General features: G+C 45.7%; 1 long non-coding RNA gene across 1 annotated transcript; it reads right to left on the bottom strand.

The window, feature by feature from the left end:
* Positions 1 to 443: 443 nt before the first annotated feature.
* On the bottom strand, positions 444 to 4,285 carry LOC118626671. The gene is made up of 3 exons (XR_004958931.1): positions 4,224 to 4,285; positions 3,114 to 3,174; positions 444 to 1,887 (listed from the first exon to the last, which is right to left on the bottom strand). It is a non-coding gene; the product is annotated as an uncharacterized LOC118626671 (long non-coding RNA).
* Positions 4,286 to 17,244: the final 12,959 nt, after the last annotated feature.

Here is a 17,244-nt window from a genome sequence, read left to right as displayed (position 1 = left end):
TGAAGTCCTCCGAAGAAAAGGGAATTCTGCCTCCGGACGATCTTAGAACTCAACCTGCGCATCACCTCTCCCTGAGTCTCCAGCCTGTGGGCCTGCCCTGGAGATCTCAGACTTGTTAGCCTCCACAAACACTTGAGCCAATTCTTTAAAATGAATCTCTTTAGCCCTGGCCGGTTTGGCTCAGCAGTTAGAGCGTCGGACCATGGACCAATGAGTCTCGGGTTCGATTCTGGTCAAGGGCACGTACCTTGGTTGTGGTTCAGCCGGGTCATGCGGGAGGCAGCCAGTTGATCTGTCTCCCTCACATCAATGTTTCTCTCTATCTCTCTCTCCCTCCCTCCCATGCTATCTGATGATTAATAGAATATATATGTATATATATGTAAAATAAATAAATAAAATAAAATAAATCCCCACACACACACACACACACTGTTGATTCTATGTCTCTGAAGAACCCTGACTAATACATCTCACTTTGCAGATGAGGAACCTGGGGTACAGAGAAATCAGTTCCCTCCCCCGGGGCCTTAAGGCCAGTGAGCAGTGCAGGCAGGATACAGATGCTTGCCCCTTGGCTGCAGAATCTGCTCACTTCCCCAGACACTGTGCCTCTCTCAGCCACAGAAAGTCACGGCCGTGTCTCTGCCAGCAAACCCAAGTGCGGGAGGGAGATGTAATGGAAAATGTATTCAAGCAAAATTTAGCTAGGTCAGTGGACATGGACCGAACTGACTTTGAAATCAACACGATTTGTTTTCCCTCTAGGAGTCATTTTGGCATCTGTGACTTTGAGCGTGTGATTTAAATCTCTCCAGACTTCCATAGTGCTGATCTGAAAAACACCATAAAAACTTCGCAAGGTTATTAGGGGAATAAATTGGATAATTGTATGTGCAAACAGTATTTCCCAGCATGTGAGTGAAATCACGTAGGTTGTGTGATTAATCAGTGGCTCCAAATTCAAATGCTCTAACCCCTCGTGTGCTTGACTTACCAGAGACATGATCGTCTCTACTCAACTCCCTCCCAAATGTGTTTCGGTTCTTTAAAGCTGCTGACCTGTGTCCATCTCAGGGGCCGGGGTCCTGTTGGTAGAGATCACTCTCACCTTGAGTTACTATTGCTGAGCAAAGCTGCTAATGCCCAGAACACAGCTGTACCTACCACAGGTACAGGCTGGGTCTCAGCATGGATTCGACTCTCCCAGACCCTCACTGACTTCCTCCTTTGGGCTTCCTGCTGGGCCAGCTAAACATATCCGACTCCTCTTGCTCATGGGGATGGCTAGCCCAGGGCCCTCCTCTCACTGTCCCCACGCCTACTCACTCGCCTGTCTATCCGATCTGTGTCTGCATGCCCAACACCTGCTGAGGAACAGGGTTCATGCGTTTCTCCCTTAAGGGAAATAAGCATGTACGTTCTCCCCCAGGAACATCTGCGTGCACAAAGGATGTGCACAAGGAGGAAACTTTGCCAGCAACATCTCTGTGACATCCTGCCAGGCCAAAAGAACAAGGAGCCTAGTTTACTGGGGGTTGGAAAGGGGGGGCTTTTGTTGTGTTTGTTTGCTTTGGGTTCGGTTTTCGTTGTTGTTTCCATTGTGTGTTGGAGAGGGTCCCTATGCTGGGAGCTCTCCAGGGAAGAGAAGCAGCATTCATGGCCTCACACACCCTGACAGCGCCAGGACTCACACCTGGGCTTGTGTAACTCTAGAACCCTCATCCTTAACTGGGTGCTGAACCTCTGTACTGGGCCGTCTGTCTATCTTCAACAGATAGTCGTCAGCTTTTCTAGGAAACAAGGGACATTAGCTCCATCCTGGCTTAGAGGGCACACGGCTTCTAAGAGGGCCAATCACTTCATCTCAGGCTCTCGTCTCTTCATCTGTGAAAGGAGAGAAGTGGAGTAAGAGAAGCTAGTGGTGTCTGGAAGCTCTCAGCATTCACAGCTTTAAGGGTTAGTGGCCGGAGAGCCCGTGCTAATGCATCCACCCCACATCCTCCTCAAGCAGTTCTCGGCCCCAGGAAAAATTCTTAGAAACAGCAATGAACAAAAATATTAGGTAAAAGCTGCCCGTCAGATTTACATATTATATTGCAAAATGTATTGTGCTCTCCTTTTTTCTTGGAATGGGAACATGTAGGTCTAGGACCTACGGTCATAACAGTGCTGAGATGGGACCTATTACTGAGTAGCCAAACACATTTCCAGTTCCAAGAAACTGCTCTGAAACCACATGCTTGGTAATGCCAACACTAAAAAGCCCCCTTCACTCAATAAGCAATCTGGAAAGCATTTGTCTTTTTTTATTTTAAAATAAACATTGCGTATCTCTCTTTTTCAGAGGGTGAAAGTAATCAGAGATAAGTATATCCAGAAAAACTGTTGGAGAGAAATGAAAGAGAATGAGGGAGAAACTTGATTTAGCATCTACCCCCTTGTATTTGTCTTCTTCCTGCTGGCTCAATGCCACCTCCTTCATGAACACAGAATTGGAACCCATGCCAGACGAGGTCTTGGCCCCATGAACGGGTAAAGGACCTTCCCAACATAAACAGGGAGGCAAAGGGGAGACTCCTGTGAAGCCACTGAGATCAGTTCACTCAACGAGCACATGGTTCCATTTGGTGCCTACATCTTGGCCTCGGCCTCTCGCCCTAACTCAGTGAGGAGTCCATCATTTCGACGAGGAACACCAGTGCGCCAGTAAGAAGGGCTCCTCGTCCCACTGTAGTGCATACACCCCAGAGATCTCTTCTGTCATTAATATTTTTATTTTTAACCATTTCGAAGTTATTTGCGCATTACAAATGCATAGCAGAAGTGTTCCCATAGGGATAGTCAAGTAATTCCAAAAGAGAGTAATAACCTTTCAGTTGCTCTCTCTTCAAACATGTGTGTCAACCATGCCAAGAGGTGTCTATGCAAAACACAAAGACACAGTCACTACTGAAGGAACCTCCTGTAGGATTGAACCTGGACACCACCCTTTCCAGGATGCTCCCCTGGTACCCAGATCAGGACAAGAAGCACCTCCTCGGGTCCTGTGGCACTGGGTCCAAGGCATCCATGATCCCCATCCTCTCGAGTGAAATTGTTGGCTTACTTACACAGGTTCCAATACTGCCGCTGCGGTTGGAGAGGTTCAGATAGGACGCACCTCACAGAGCCCTTAGACAAAGAATTGCAATAATAACGATGAAGACAACCAAGACGTTGATGACAGTATAACGAAAACATGTAATCCCCTTCTCAAGAAGCACTGCCTGCTTATCTTCTTCTGTCCCAAATCCCTGGATGTGTCTGCTCACAAGCACACTTCTGGGGCTCGGCGCCTGTCTGGGACAAAGCCAAGGAGGCAGCGTGATGTCAGTTTCTTGCGGGGAGCCCGCTCTCTGACTTGTACCATCCTGCCTAATATACTTCAGCTGCCTTGAAATGAAAAATGAATAGGAAGTAGATCTTGCTGCTAAAACATATGTGTCAGAAAATCATTACGAGTATTAAATTACAGCAATAAAATGAACCAGAACTAATTTTGCAAATTAAGATACAATCAATTTTTTTCATAGCCACACGTTTTCTTTAAAAAAAAAAAAAAATATAGCAAAATAAGATTTAGCCTAACAGTATGAAAACTGAGTGTAAGGTTTTTGGGAGTGGGGTATGAATATATATAGAACCAGAACCAGTGTGATAAATACATCAGTGTTTTGGTGGGTAGGGGTAAAAGTTGTCCCCAGATGGTAAAAATACTTCCCCAGTGCTGAACAGTATAATGATCAGTTTTGACCCTGACATTCCTATGTATTTTATATGTCAAATTTATGGACACATATTCCCCTTCCTCTCTTCTGCTCCCCTCACTCCCTACACAAGGTTCTGCTGACTCAAGAAACGAGTAAATTTTAAAATCTCTGACACCTGCTCATTTTTAGGAGACACTATTGCTGTTGGTCAAATTAAATCTGAAGCTATAAACAAACCTTAGCGCTGTGCCTGTTCACAAGAATAACAGGATATCTCCCTCCACCCACCGCACGAGGGACTGTAATTAGCTCATTGTCCGTGAATAGGCTCAGACCGGGGGAGGGAGGGCCCGGGCAGGTGTTAATTAATTGAGTAACCTCCACCGTCTCCTGGGAACCCCGGTCAGCACAACTCCCCCTTCCAAAAGGGACACTGAGGAAGAGGATGAAACACTCTGGCCAAGGACTCACAGAGAGGGTCCACCAAGAAGAGGAAAAAACAGGAGCTTCGCCTCCCTGCTGGGCACTCCTCCTGGCTTTCTGCTACACCCAGCCAGCAGACTATTTATAGCCATCATTACAAATAAAGCTGTTTATAACATCCAACCTTGGCCCTGCATTAGTTAAATCTGTAGACTGGCAGCTATAAATAACTCTGTTGCATGCTCAAGTGTGACTACTGACTGATACTTCCTCAAATTGTGAGAAATAATGACAAGTTTGTTTGACAAACATCCCACTGACATTCATCTGATTTTGAGTAAGTGGTGCTGCTTTTTTAATTTGGTCCCTGAGGCCCAGCTTCTTGGGAACTTTCTTTATTCTTCCCCTGTCTCACCTCCTGCACCAGGAGACTCTGTCCTGTGTGTAGTTGCTTCCCCTCCTAATCACTAGAAGGGATTTGGGGCCATTTAAGGGGAAGCTTATTAAATCCACTGTTTTTCTCATGGGACAGCTCTGCTGTAGGGGCTTTGCAAGGGTCAGGGAGTTTTGTTCATGATGTCACAGCAATAGGAAGGGGAGGGAGGTGTGGGCCGGGCCAGGGAGTTGGGTAAAGTGGAGAGAGGATCAGAAAGGGAGCTCTGCAGGGGGGAACGGCAACCTAGAAATGCTAGAAGTAGTTACAGAAGAACCAATGAAAGACATCGTCCAGACAGAGGGATTTACAGCCCAAGGCACCCGAGCTGGGAGATCTGGAATAACCCCAGCTCGATGCCCACAGTGCGGGTCCCGTCCCGGGTGAGTGGACAGGAGTGTGCGTGGGAGTTCCGTGGCATTCCAGGGCTCCAGTGGGACTCGGGAACCGCTCGAAGTAACTCACCAATTTACAGGCAGACAAGTTCGGGTCAAAGAGGCTCCCGCCACTCACTAGAGCACAACTGGACTAGAACTCAGCTCTCTGGGCTCCGGTTCCTTCCGTCATCATTAAATTAATATGTGAAAAGCATTTGGAACCCTTCCTGGCGGTGGTCAACACTCCCGAAGTGGGAGAGGTGATCGTCAGCTCTCCCTACTGCTGGTCGCTATCTATATGAACACATTAAAATCAGAAGCTCTTATACTGTCCCCCACCAGCCATGTTCCTGTCTTCTCTGTCTGACTGGACTCTTATAATGACAGTGCTTACACATCTCATCCCAGCACACCCACTTCGGCCAATCTGGTCTAAACCGAGTTTTCAGTCATCTGCTAAATATACAGCTCTAACCCAGCCGGTGTGGCTCAGTGGTTGAGCATTGACCCACGTACCAAAAGGTCGCCAGTTCGATTCCCGGTCAGGGCACATGCCCAGATTGTGGGCCCGATCCCCAGTGGGGGGCATGCAGGAGGCGGCCAATCGATGTTCTCTCTCATCGATGTTTCTATCTCTCTCTCCCTCTCCCTTCCTCTCTCTCTAAAATCAATAAAGACAACAAAAATTTTTTAAATAAATGTACAACTCTAATCATAAAACTGTGGCTCACCAGCTCCCCCACCTCCCTGCCCTGGCTGGGACTACAGTAAGGAGGAGTCACTCTCAGGGACTACAGTGCACGGCCCCCACCCCCGGGAATTCTGTACCCTGTGTGCCTCACTTGCCTCACCCTACTTCCGACCCTGCCCCTTCCTCTCCCAGAACAATCGCCAGCTGGTTCCCATGTCTGCCAAAATAATAAAAGACTTATCACCCTGCCTGACAATGTGCTCAATGACTGGCCCCACCCATTTCTCCAGTCCAGATCTATGCTCTATCTGAAAGTAGACTCCTCAAGCTTTCCAGAACATACGTACGCCCTTAGAGGATCCTCTGTTCCCTTTGGCAAGGGTGCCCTCCCTCCCTTTACATTGCAAAACCCTGACCGCCTTTCAAGACCTATTGCAAATGCCTAAAGAAGCCCTTGCTGAGTGCTCAGGCAGCTGTGATGTTTTCCTTGGAATCCCCATCACCCTATTTATATGTCTCTTTCAGCACTCGCCTGTCTTAATCCTGCCTTACAGTTATTTGTGAACATGCTTATGTTTAATCCTCTTTTCTAGTGGTAAGACGAAACGCTTAATCATTTTGGTATCTAGCATTGTGTGTACCTAGAAAAGGGTGAAGCATTTAAAAAGCCTACTTTCTAGCCCTGGCCGGTTTGGCTCAGCAGTTAGTTCGTCAGCCCATGGACCAGAGAGTCCTGGGTTCGGTTCCCGCTAAGGGCATGTACCTCAGTTGTAGTCTGTCTCCGCCCCGGTTGGGGTCGTGTGGGTGGCAACCAGTGGATGTGTCTCTCTCACATCGATGTTTCTCTCTCTTCCTCTCTTCCTCCCTCCCGCTCTATCTGAAGATAAAAATGCAAAAAAAGTCCTCAGATGAGGATTTAAAAAAAAAGTCTACTTTCTAACAGTGCAAGCAAAATCCAAAACCAAAAAAGACCTTAAAAGTGATAAATGACAGTATCAACTAATGAACATGTGCTGAGATGTGCAAATAAGTAGCAAAACCTGGCATGCGCCCTGGCTAGTTTGGCTCAGCGGTTAGAGCGTCGACCTGCGGTCCGGAGAGACCCGGGTTCGGTTCCCGCTAAGGGCACGTACCTCAGTTGCAGTTTGTCCCCGGCCCTGGTTGGTCGTGCGGGTGGCAGCCACTCGATGTGTCCCTTCACATCGATGTTTCTCTCTCTCTCTCCCTTCCTCTCTCTCCCTCCCACTCTATCTGAACAAAAATGGAAAAATATCCTCAGGTGAGGATAAAAAAAAAAAAAAAAAAAAACCTGGCATGGACCCTGGTCATTTGCAGCAGCACCTTCCTCAGCTCCACGAAGGCGACCTGAGGGTGTCCGCACGGCACACATGCACGACCCCTGTGCTCACAGACACTTGCAAAGTATTGAGAGAACTGGAAATGAAAGAGGCCACATAACTGTGGACTCAGGCAGCTTAACAAGCTGAAGGATTAAAAGGGCAAGTATCTAATCAACCCATCAGTCACCCAGCCGTCACACATTTATTTAGAGCCTGTGACATGCATGACATAGAACCACTCTTAAAGGATGGATGTTTGCTTTGCTGTCTGGAATTGACAGCCAGCTCCACTTTCTACATTTCCCCAACTCTTTTCGTTTTTACAACACTAAGTAAGACCCAGGCAACTCCACGTCTTCAATTTGGCCCCCTAATTTCTTTTTTATTTTTATTTTAAATCCTCACCTGAGGATATTTTTCCATTTATCTTCAGATAGAGAGGGAGGGGTATAGAGAGAGAGCAAGAGAGAAAGAGAGAGAGAGAGAGAGAGAAAGAAAGAGAGAGAAACACTGATGTGAGAGAGACACATTGATTGGTTGCCTCCCAAATGGCTGGGGACCAAACTGCAACAGAGGTACATGCCCTTGACCAGAATCAAACCCAAGACTCTTTGATCCGCAGGCCCACGCTCTAACTGTTGAGCCAAACCAGCCAGGGCCCTTTTTAATTTTTAAAACATTCATTGATTTGAGAGAGAGAGAGACATGACTTGTTGTTCCACTTATTTATGTATTCATTGGTTGATTCTTGTATGAGCCCTGACTGGGGATCAAACCCACAATCTTGGTGTATGGGGACAACCATCTAACCAGCTGAGCTACCCGACCAGGGCCAGGCCCCCATGTTCTTATCTCCACAATGGGAAACTCTGCCAACCTTTGCCGGGCCTCCCAGTGGGCTCCACATCCATTTCAGCCCTGCCGCAGCCTGCCAGGACCCTGGGCTGTTTGAGACCCCCTAAAACTCCATAGACACAGGGCGGAACTTCCCACGTCAGAACTAACCCATCCCCGGGGGAGAAGCAGATGAGAAAACTTCAGCTGCAGACTAACCACTGAAGAGGAAGGACAAGCTGAACCTCCTGCACGAGCCAGGTCCTCCTCCTTCCCCCAGAGAAGGAAGGCGCCAGGCGCGAGAGGGGCTGGAGGTGCCTTTGTGCTGTTCCATATTAACACAGTCACACTTTGCTATGCAGATGTCACTTCCAATAAACACCAGGGCTTTCCCGGGCCTGGAGTCTAATTGAAGGGATTGTTACTGTTGGTGAATGGCTAGGGAAATGATTAATGCAAAGCCAACCACTTCATAAATGCCTGCTTTGTGAGCGTTCCCAGTGTCCTGGGGACTGCGACTCCTGTGGTCAGCACAGCCCCAGGACTCCGCGTCAGCAAAGGATATTTATTATCCCCATCAGCCCCCTTCTGAAACCGCCAGGCGGACGGGGCCTCACCTGGAGGTTGGTGGGCACAGTCAACCATCCTCCAATTTCTGGCGCGGGGCGTGCAATGCAGAAAAACTCCCCCCAATCTTCTGGATGTTTCACACACGACCTGATTTCGTTTTTTTTTTAAGAAAGGCTTCATTTGTAAGTCACAAAGATGGAAACAGGAGTATAAGCAGATAAAAAGCTTTTCTAGCCCACCCCATTCCTAAGTTGGCTACTTGAGCTCTATGCAGATACATGAACACACACACACACACACACACACACACACACCCCAAGGTCTCTCTGATCTGCATTGCTCACAGTTTTCACCTAATTTAAAAATCAGTTTCGATTTAAATGCAGCAAATGGACTCTTTAGGTAACTTAATTCCTAGGAAGAAGAAAAGAAGTGGTAAGTAAGTGTGCCAAGCCCTCTGCCTAACATATACTCACCTCACTGATACATACAGGGGGTGGGTCTGTTTTCTCCCCCAGAAAATTGGTCCCAGGTTCTCCTGAGGTAGCATGTGCAGGCCCTACTTCTGTTTCTGCAGTCTCGGTCTAAACTGCCATGGATGCTGTCCTGAAACTCCCTGTAAGCTTAAAAAAAAAAAAAAAAAAAAAAAAAGAGCTACAATGTTAACACTGGTGGAACTGAGGATGAAATTTTTAAAATTTATATTTGTTATGGCATCTAAATGTTCTACAGTGTGGTATGTGTTTTATATTCAATGCATGATGTAAAAAAATATCTTTAGTTTCATAAAATCCCTCAAGATTGTAAGGTTTGCTTGGGCAGCTTCATCTGATTTCAGAAGTGGTGTTCTGGTCTTGAAAATTAGCCTGGGTCATAAAACACAGAGACTGTGACGTTCTCCGAAATTGGATCCTAAACCACTGGTTTCTTTGTAGCCTCAGTGAATAAGCAGGAAGTAAAGTTGATGCTTGGAAACTCGATCCTCCCCTTTCCACTTCTTATCCGTCTTCCCATGCCCTTGCCACTCTCGCAGTTCCTATCACTTTTCCTGTCTTGCTTTGTTGTTTTCTGTTGTTGTTGTTGTTGTAGTCCTTACTATTACTTAAAGCACACTCTGAGGAATGAGTCTGGCACCAGTCATTGACACGTTAGTATGAATTAAAACAATCAGAATTTATTTAGCTCCAGTGTTATCAATGCATATTTGCATTTTAATTCTAAACCCAGTTGTGTAATAAAAGGTATTGGCTAACGAATGAAAGAGGTCACCACCTCTCTGCATCTCTGAAATCAGACATCTAGGTTCCTGGCTCTGTTTGTGGGAAAGGCAGGCCCTGGGACCAGTCACATAACTAACTGCAATAAATGTTTTGCACTTTACCCGTAGAACATCGCCATTCAGTGCCTCTGTCCCTTTACAAACAGCACACACTCCAGGGATACTGCTAGATGTGGGGATGGTTGAAATCATGTGTCACCTGCAAAAATATTCACAGGCCCAGGGCTTTTGAAAAACTGTATTCTTTATCCTTATTTGGAAAATTGTCTTTGCTACATAGATATGTTGAGTCTATATACTAAGTGTCTGATAAATAAACATGAGTAATGATTTTTGAGTGCTAGATTTTGGAAACAGATTTTAAAAACTGAATCCTAGAGACGCTTAATAGCTTGGTAGAAGTCACTTGCTGATCAAAGTAAGGCTCGGATGAAAGAAGAGGGCTTCTGATTCCTTGCCTGGGCTCTTCTGAAGCCAACACATTGTCTCCCAAGCCACCTAATTCAAGTCCCAGGCAAATCTAACCTCATGCTGACGGGAGGCTTCAGACTGGCCCTCCCAAGGCTTTCTTGGCCAGTAGGCTTAGAAACAAGGCCGCGTGAGCAAACACCACGTTGCTAGCCCTCCTGGGCTTTCTCTACTTATTAGACCACGCTCCACAGATAAAGGGGCAACACAGAAAAAAAGGAAAAGTTAGAAATAATCCTTTGTTGTTGCTGTTTTTCATCATTCTGATCCATATACATTGTGGTTACCTGGTTACCCCTAGACTGTCCAGGACCGAGAGAGAGAGGCAGGGCCACCAAGCAGCTTTGCCAGGGACCACCCCTTAGGCAGAGTTTCCCAGGGGAAGCCCACCTTCCCAGCCAGCAGGGTGAATGAATGAAGGTCTCCTATTATCCACAGGTGAATAGTCAACAGTTGACTCTGCACCTGTGTGGTTAGATCTGCGCTCACCTTCCACTGGGCCTCATGTGTACTCTGTATATTTGCCACATCACCTTGCCTGCTGTCACCTAGAGCCAAAATAAGGTCTTGACCTTGACTCGCCAATGTGTGCTACACCAAGCATCTCAGTACCTGCCATTTATAGATTTGTTTATTTATTCAGCTAAAATACCGTAAGTGGTTACTGTGCACCAGGCACTGGGCCAGGCTCTTGCTATATAAAGAAACCGGACACACCACTCTTGATCTTGCCAAGGGGATAGGACAACCAGAAAGAAAGGGACAAATGACAGAGAGCCAAGTTAATTTATACCCAGATAGACAAACACCTCTTACCTCTTTAAGACTCAGATTGACCTTGCCCCCTGCAAACGGCTTCCTGGTCATCTGCAGGCAGGAACGTGCTTCTTCTATGCCCTGATCATTTCAGGGTTGTTTATAGACCCAGAATTTCTCATATTGTTGAAGTTATTTCTATGCACCTCTGCTTCATTCTTTAGATTGTGTGTGAAAGGAGAAAGGTAAAAGGAGAAAGGAGAAAGGTAAAGACAGAAACTGATATTTAACATCTCCAAATAGACTTTTCAGATGAATGAGTGAATGAATGAATGAATGAATGAATGAATGAATGAATTTCCGAGCTCTCTTGTCCTCTACATAGATTTCCTTGACCTATATGTATGTCCACCAGTCCAAACAAGAAGTAAATTTCCTCATGCTCCTTAATATGTAGAGTGTGGTTATTTCCAGTTCATTAAACAAACGTACAGACTGTAAATAAGTGAAAGCCTCATCTCACTTGGCCAAAAGCACTATTTTGTTGTCTTTGTTTTTGTTTCTCCAGAAGCATAATTCAACTGTGTGTGAGCATGCGTGAGTGTGGGTGTGCGTCAGTTCTACACACAATTTGGTGGCGTCCTCAATAACAGGTGTCCCTCCAGTAGGTCTCCGTGATGATGGAGGGCATGGAGGGGTATGCCAGGAAGATGGGGAGATGTGGCCTGCCAAAACCAATCACATTAAATCTTAACGCTCGTTCGGGGCCTGTCACTGGAGGAGAAATCTGATGAACACCCGAATGTCAGGGTGGTAATAGCATCTGTTAAATGGCTTGTAAATGTGATTGTTGAGAATTTTACACAGAAATGACACTGGCTACAATCAAAGCAAGACAGGCCTGGCTTCCAGCCAGCTTCTTCCAGGTACCATCACCACTCGGGGCAGGTGGATAGGGGTTTTGCTGCTACCTGGCCTGGCCTTTTTCCATCATTGTGAGCTTTTTCTCTCTGACTCATAATCTGCCTCTTCTAAGAAAAGCCTGGCAATCTCCTTCCAAAAGATGCGCAGTGGCATAATTCTTGCCTGTTCTTACAAGTGAGATAAAGATTTTTTTCTACCAGCAATAAAGAGCGTTCGGAAACTATTTGGTTTTCTCATCTCTTTTCAGACATGAATACTTAGGTCATATGGGATCATAGTCCAAAGAGAGGTGATAAGCATTGATGAGCAAAGCACAATAACCCCTAAATAGATTCAAGCCAGCCCTTTCTCACTGGTTTGCTGGATAATCCATAGCACAGATGATGGAAATCAATACTTGGTGAGTCACAAATACTTACTGACCACCAGCTTGGGCAAAATACTACCTGAGCTGATATGGGGAACAGAAAAGAGTTACATGAGCCTCACTATAAGTAACTTCTAACTTAAAGAGGACAGATATAGATATACAAAATAAATTTTTGTTATTGTAGATATCACTTTTATTGTAGATTTGAGGCATTAGATAGTAAAAATCCTTCTGTGACCCTCACTTATTCATTTCTTCAATAGTTATTCATTGAATGTTCATATTGTACTATACTATAATCATATAGTCCTTTTTTTTTGGAGTAAATCTTCCATGTACATTTTATTTTTGTTGAGAAGGGGTATCAATCTCAGATGGGGTATCAGCCTTCACCTATTCAACATTCATTCACCAAACATCTGCAGGCATAGCTTGGAGACGTTGAGGGTTTGGTTCCAGACCACGGCAAAAAAGCAAGTATCAATAAAGAGAGTCACACAAATTTTTTGGTTTCCCAGTGCATATAAAAGCTACATTTATACTATACTGTAGTCTATTAAGTATGCAATAACATTATGTCTAAACAACAATGTACATACTTTAATTAAAAAAACCTTATTGCTAAAAAAAATACTAACCATAATCTGAGCCTTCAGTGAATCATAATCTTTTTGCTAGTGGAGAGTCTTGCCTCAATATTGGTGACTGCTAACAATACCCACCTGTTGGTCACTTAATAGCTGTCTTGATGGCCAGATCCCCTGTTGGGTACCAAAGTGCTGTGTTCAAGTGACCCTTATTTTATTTAATGATTGCCCCAAGTTGCAAGAGTGATGATACTGGTGAGTTGAATATGCCAAGAGCAGTCATCAAGTGCTTCCTTTAAGTGAAAAGGTGTTAGATCTCAATAAGTAAAGAAAAAACTGTATGCTGAGGTAGCTAAGATCTACAGTAAGAATGAACCTTCTCTCCATGAAATTGTGAAGAAGGAAAAAGGAATTTGTGCTAGTTTTGCTCTTGTACCTCAAACTGCAAAAGTTACAGCTTTATCATAGGTATGCATGTGTACGAAAAAAAAAATAGTACCCCTGCCTGGGTAGCTCAGTTGATTAGAGTATCGTCTGGATACAACAAGACTGCGGGTTCGATCCCCAGTCAGGGCACAGAATCAGCTCCAATTAATACATAAATAAGTTAAATAACAAATTGATGTTTCTCCCCCACTTCTGTTAATATCAATCAAATATTTTTTAAGAAGAAAGAAAAAAAAACATAGCATATATAAGGTCTAGTACTATCAGAGGTTTCAGATATTCACAGTGGGTCTTAGAATATATGCTCCATGGATAAGGCGGAACTATTATAGTCCTTTTTCTTAAGAACAGACTTTTCATGGATATTTTGTTCGATCCTATCCTATATTTTGTAGAAAGAGTGTATAATAGAAAACACTTCGTATTGGTTTAAATATCCACAGGCTGAATCCATTTCATTGTCTATCCAGGCAGCAATCATAGATGCTTAGAGTTATAGACCTTGAAAGTAATCTAACCAGCCGTCTCGTAGGAAAGACGAGGAAGTTAATTTTCTCCTGCAAAGTAACTGAGCTACTTCGAGGTGGAATGGAACAAAAGCCCAGGTCCCTGATGGTCAGTCCAGCACACATTTTACCACCCGACGCTGCCTAAAATTCAAATGCCTTGCCTTTGTCTTCAGTAACAAAAAACACAGGCTACTCTCTCAAACCCGGGTCCGGCCCCAAGGACATCTGTGACGTTCCCTGCTGTGTGTCCTGAAGAAGGGGTGCTTGGACCTCCACAGTGCCACGTGGGCCCCCACCCATGTCAGTGCGAACTGAGCCCCCGGGAGGCAGAGTGACCTCGGGCTGGACAGCACAGGACACTGCAGGAAACAGGCAGGTCATACCAGCTTGTTGTCATTGTTTACACGGGAGGACAAAAAGTTGCTGGCTTGGGTCCTTTCGTTTCAAACCCTGGTAGTGACAAAAGAGGAGTTCTCAAAGGCCTGCCAGAGAAACGCCGGGCCTCCCCACGCCCACCCTGGTTTTCACTGAGGTACTTCTCTGTCCTCCTGTGCAAAGCCTCGAAGTACCTTCCTGGTCAAGCAAGAGCTCACGGCCACGCCAGGCCTTCGTCACGCAATTGTAGCAAGTGATCTGCTCCCGCTGCTCCAGCTCTTTAGCCGAGGTTGAAACTTCTTTCTGTTCATCAAGGGCCCTGGAAATGGAGGTGCCCCCTCCCCCTGCCTTTCCGGCCTCTCAGCTGTTCAGTCCCTGCCCCTTGGGCTGTGCCAACAGGAACCCTTCCCCTGGCCTTTCCCTGTCTCTTCTTTCGGGTACTATGAGCCGAGCTCTGTGTGCTGGTTCTAAGGCCTTTTCTCTGCATTAATTTCACAGGCTGCCGTAACAAATTGCCATAAATTTGGGGGTTTATAACAACAGAAATGTGCTCTCTTGCGGTTCCAGAAGCTCAAATACAAAATCAAGGTGTGGTTCACACTCCCTTGGAGGCTGTGGGGGACCCTTCCCCGCCTCTGCCAGCTTCTGGGGGTCCCAGGAATCCCCTGGCTTGTGGCTGGATGACTCGAACCCCTGCCCCCCTCCTCACATGGCCATGTCCTCTCATCTCTGCGTTCTCCCACTGTCTCTTTAAGGACACCTGTCATTGCATTCAGGGCCCAGCTAGATAATCCAGGGAAATCTCTTTTTGAGATCTTGAACGTAATAACCTGTGAAAATATCCTTTTCCCAAATAAGGTCGCGCTCACAGGTTCTCAAGGTTAGGAGATGAACATATCTTTTTGGAGTCCGTCATTCAACCCACCATACCGTCTTCTAGTAATGCTGCTCACCTAAATCAGAGTTGCTGAATGATCCAAGTGCGAGCACTGTTTATGCACTGGATGCTGCGTATTAGTTAGGCACTAGAGATACAGGACGAATAAGGCATGGTTCTCAATCTGGTAAATCAGACAGAAAAGCAAAACAAGCCATTACAACTAAACATGACAAAAATACTGGGAAAGTCGCATCCCTCAAGGGTTCTATGGCCCATTTCCCTGATAATCTCAGATTCCAGGCAGTGACACTCTCTGGCTTTACATTCCACTGACTCTGCTAAACCAGAAAAATGAAAACGGATGGAGGAACGGGAGTGTCAAGGGGAACAAGAGAGATCTGTTCCCCGGAGAAATTTTTCTAGGCCACAGATATGTCTGTCTGAATATTAAAAGTAAGGGCGGACATTTGGTCGGAACAGCGCACTGGGGCATCATGTTTCTGAGACGGAGCGGAGAGCATCTCGGAGTCAGAAACTACTCACACGTGGGCAGAGTGACGGCTCCCTGAAAAGGCCCCCGCGTATTTCTGCACAAATCAACACCTTGGACGAGTGCCAGCAAGCAAGCTCGCTCTTCCACTGCTGAACTGTTTAAGCGTGTTAATGCTGCAGTTATGCAGGGCCAGAGCCGAGCTCCCAGGGGAAACCTCGCATGTGCAGCGCTCTGGATAGGAGATGACCTGGGTCAGAGACCAGGAAACAAGGCAAGTGCTCTCCTCCACTTCAAAAAGAGAACTCTAGAACCCTCCCCCAAATTTCCTAAGGGGCAGAGGATGGGGATCTGGGATGAGGGGTGGGATTTTATTCAGGACGCTAATAATGCCAAGTAGACAGAAATCAAACAAATACCCTGTCAAGTGATTCTAGAGGATTCCTAGCTCACAGCAGAGATTTCTCTCTGAAGCAAAGCCTTCCACAACTTAGAAGACAAATTGTGGGTAATATTTATCCCTAAGAGATGATTCACGTAGATATAAAGGAGACAGGCAAGTAGACAATGTGCAAATTGGATGGATTACTGCGATTCAGAAATAAAACACAACTTTGTTTGCCAGAGCAACTCCTTTGCTCTGTATTTTTTAAAAATATGTCGTATCTTACAGTAAAGGGACTTTTCTTCTGATTTTTTTTTCATAGTAGAGACTCGGTGAATAAGACATAACCATCCCAAAGCAGCCCTTATCTTTGGTGCGCTGCTATTATCTTTGAAAAATGAAGTATGCCCTCAAAGAGAGTATCTAAGAAAATTGGCAAAGATCCAGCGAGCCAAATAAAGTTAAAAGTACAACTGCAAAATTGTCTGGAAAGCCATTCTTGGCGGCTCTGCGGGAGATGCAGGGGGACACCATGCTGCCGAAAAATGGCCGATGAATCCTGAGTGTAATATTTTGACAAATAAAAACAATAATAGTCATAATTGTTATAATATCTTCAGTACCACAAAGGAGAACACCTCCATACACCTCCTCATACAGCTGAGAAATAGTATGAAGGGGGGGCGGTGTTGGACCTGGCTGACTCCCCGGTTCTCTCAGATTACGCTTTAACCAAAAAAGGATGATTTAGACTGACCTTATCTAGCTTTGAAAGATCAGGGTGCCCCTAGCCAAACGCTAGGTTATATTATATAAGTGAATTCACCACAAAAATTGGTTTCAATTTATTTCTACTTCCTAATTCAGTTTACCAGAAAAAGTAAGAAAGCCTGTCCTTCCAAGAACAGGGAGAAACGCAGGTCGTGGATTCTGTCTGCTGATCTCATTTAGGGAGATGTCGGCCCGACGCACTGGTCATTAGCCTAGGTGACCAGCTCTGGGCTCCTGCTGCCCCAGGCTGTGTCCATGGTACCTCACCACCCCACCCTGCCCCAGGGGTTCCAAAGCTCATGCCCACCAGTGCAGCTGCCACCTCTTGGACAGCACAGTCCTAAGCAAGATGTGGGCACAGTAAGCAAAGTCCAAGAAGGCCTCCTGGTCAGTCCCTTATCACCGTATGTGGCAGGTTGATTGGGAGCGTCCATAAAAGATGCTCTGGAGCCTGTGAATGTGACTATATTTGGAGAAAGGGTCTTTGCAGATGTAGCTAAGAATCAGGTGATGAAATCATACCAGATTTTCTGTGGGCCCTACATCCAATGACAAATGTCCTCGTAGGAGACACAGAGAGCAG

Source organism: Molossus molossus, unplaced genomic scaffold, assembly GCF_014108415.1.
Source record: "Molossus molossus isolate mMolMol1 unplaced genomic scaffold, mMolMol1.p scaffold_m16_p_12, whole genome shotgun sequence".
NCBI classification, from domain to species: Eukaryota; Metazoa; Chordata; class Mammalia; order Chiroptera; family Molossidae; genus Molossus; species Molossus molossus.
The sequence above is the reverse complement of the archived record's forward strand: the minus strand, read 5'-3'. Positions and strand labels throughout refer to the sequence as shown.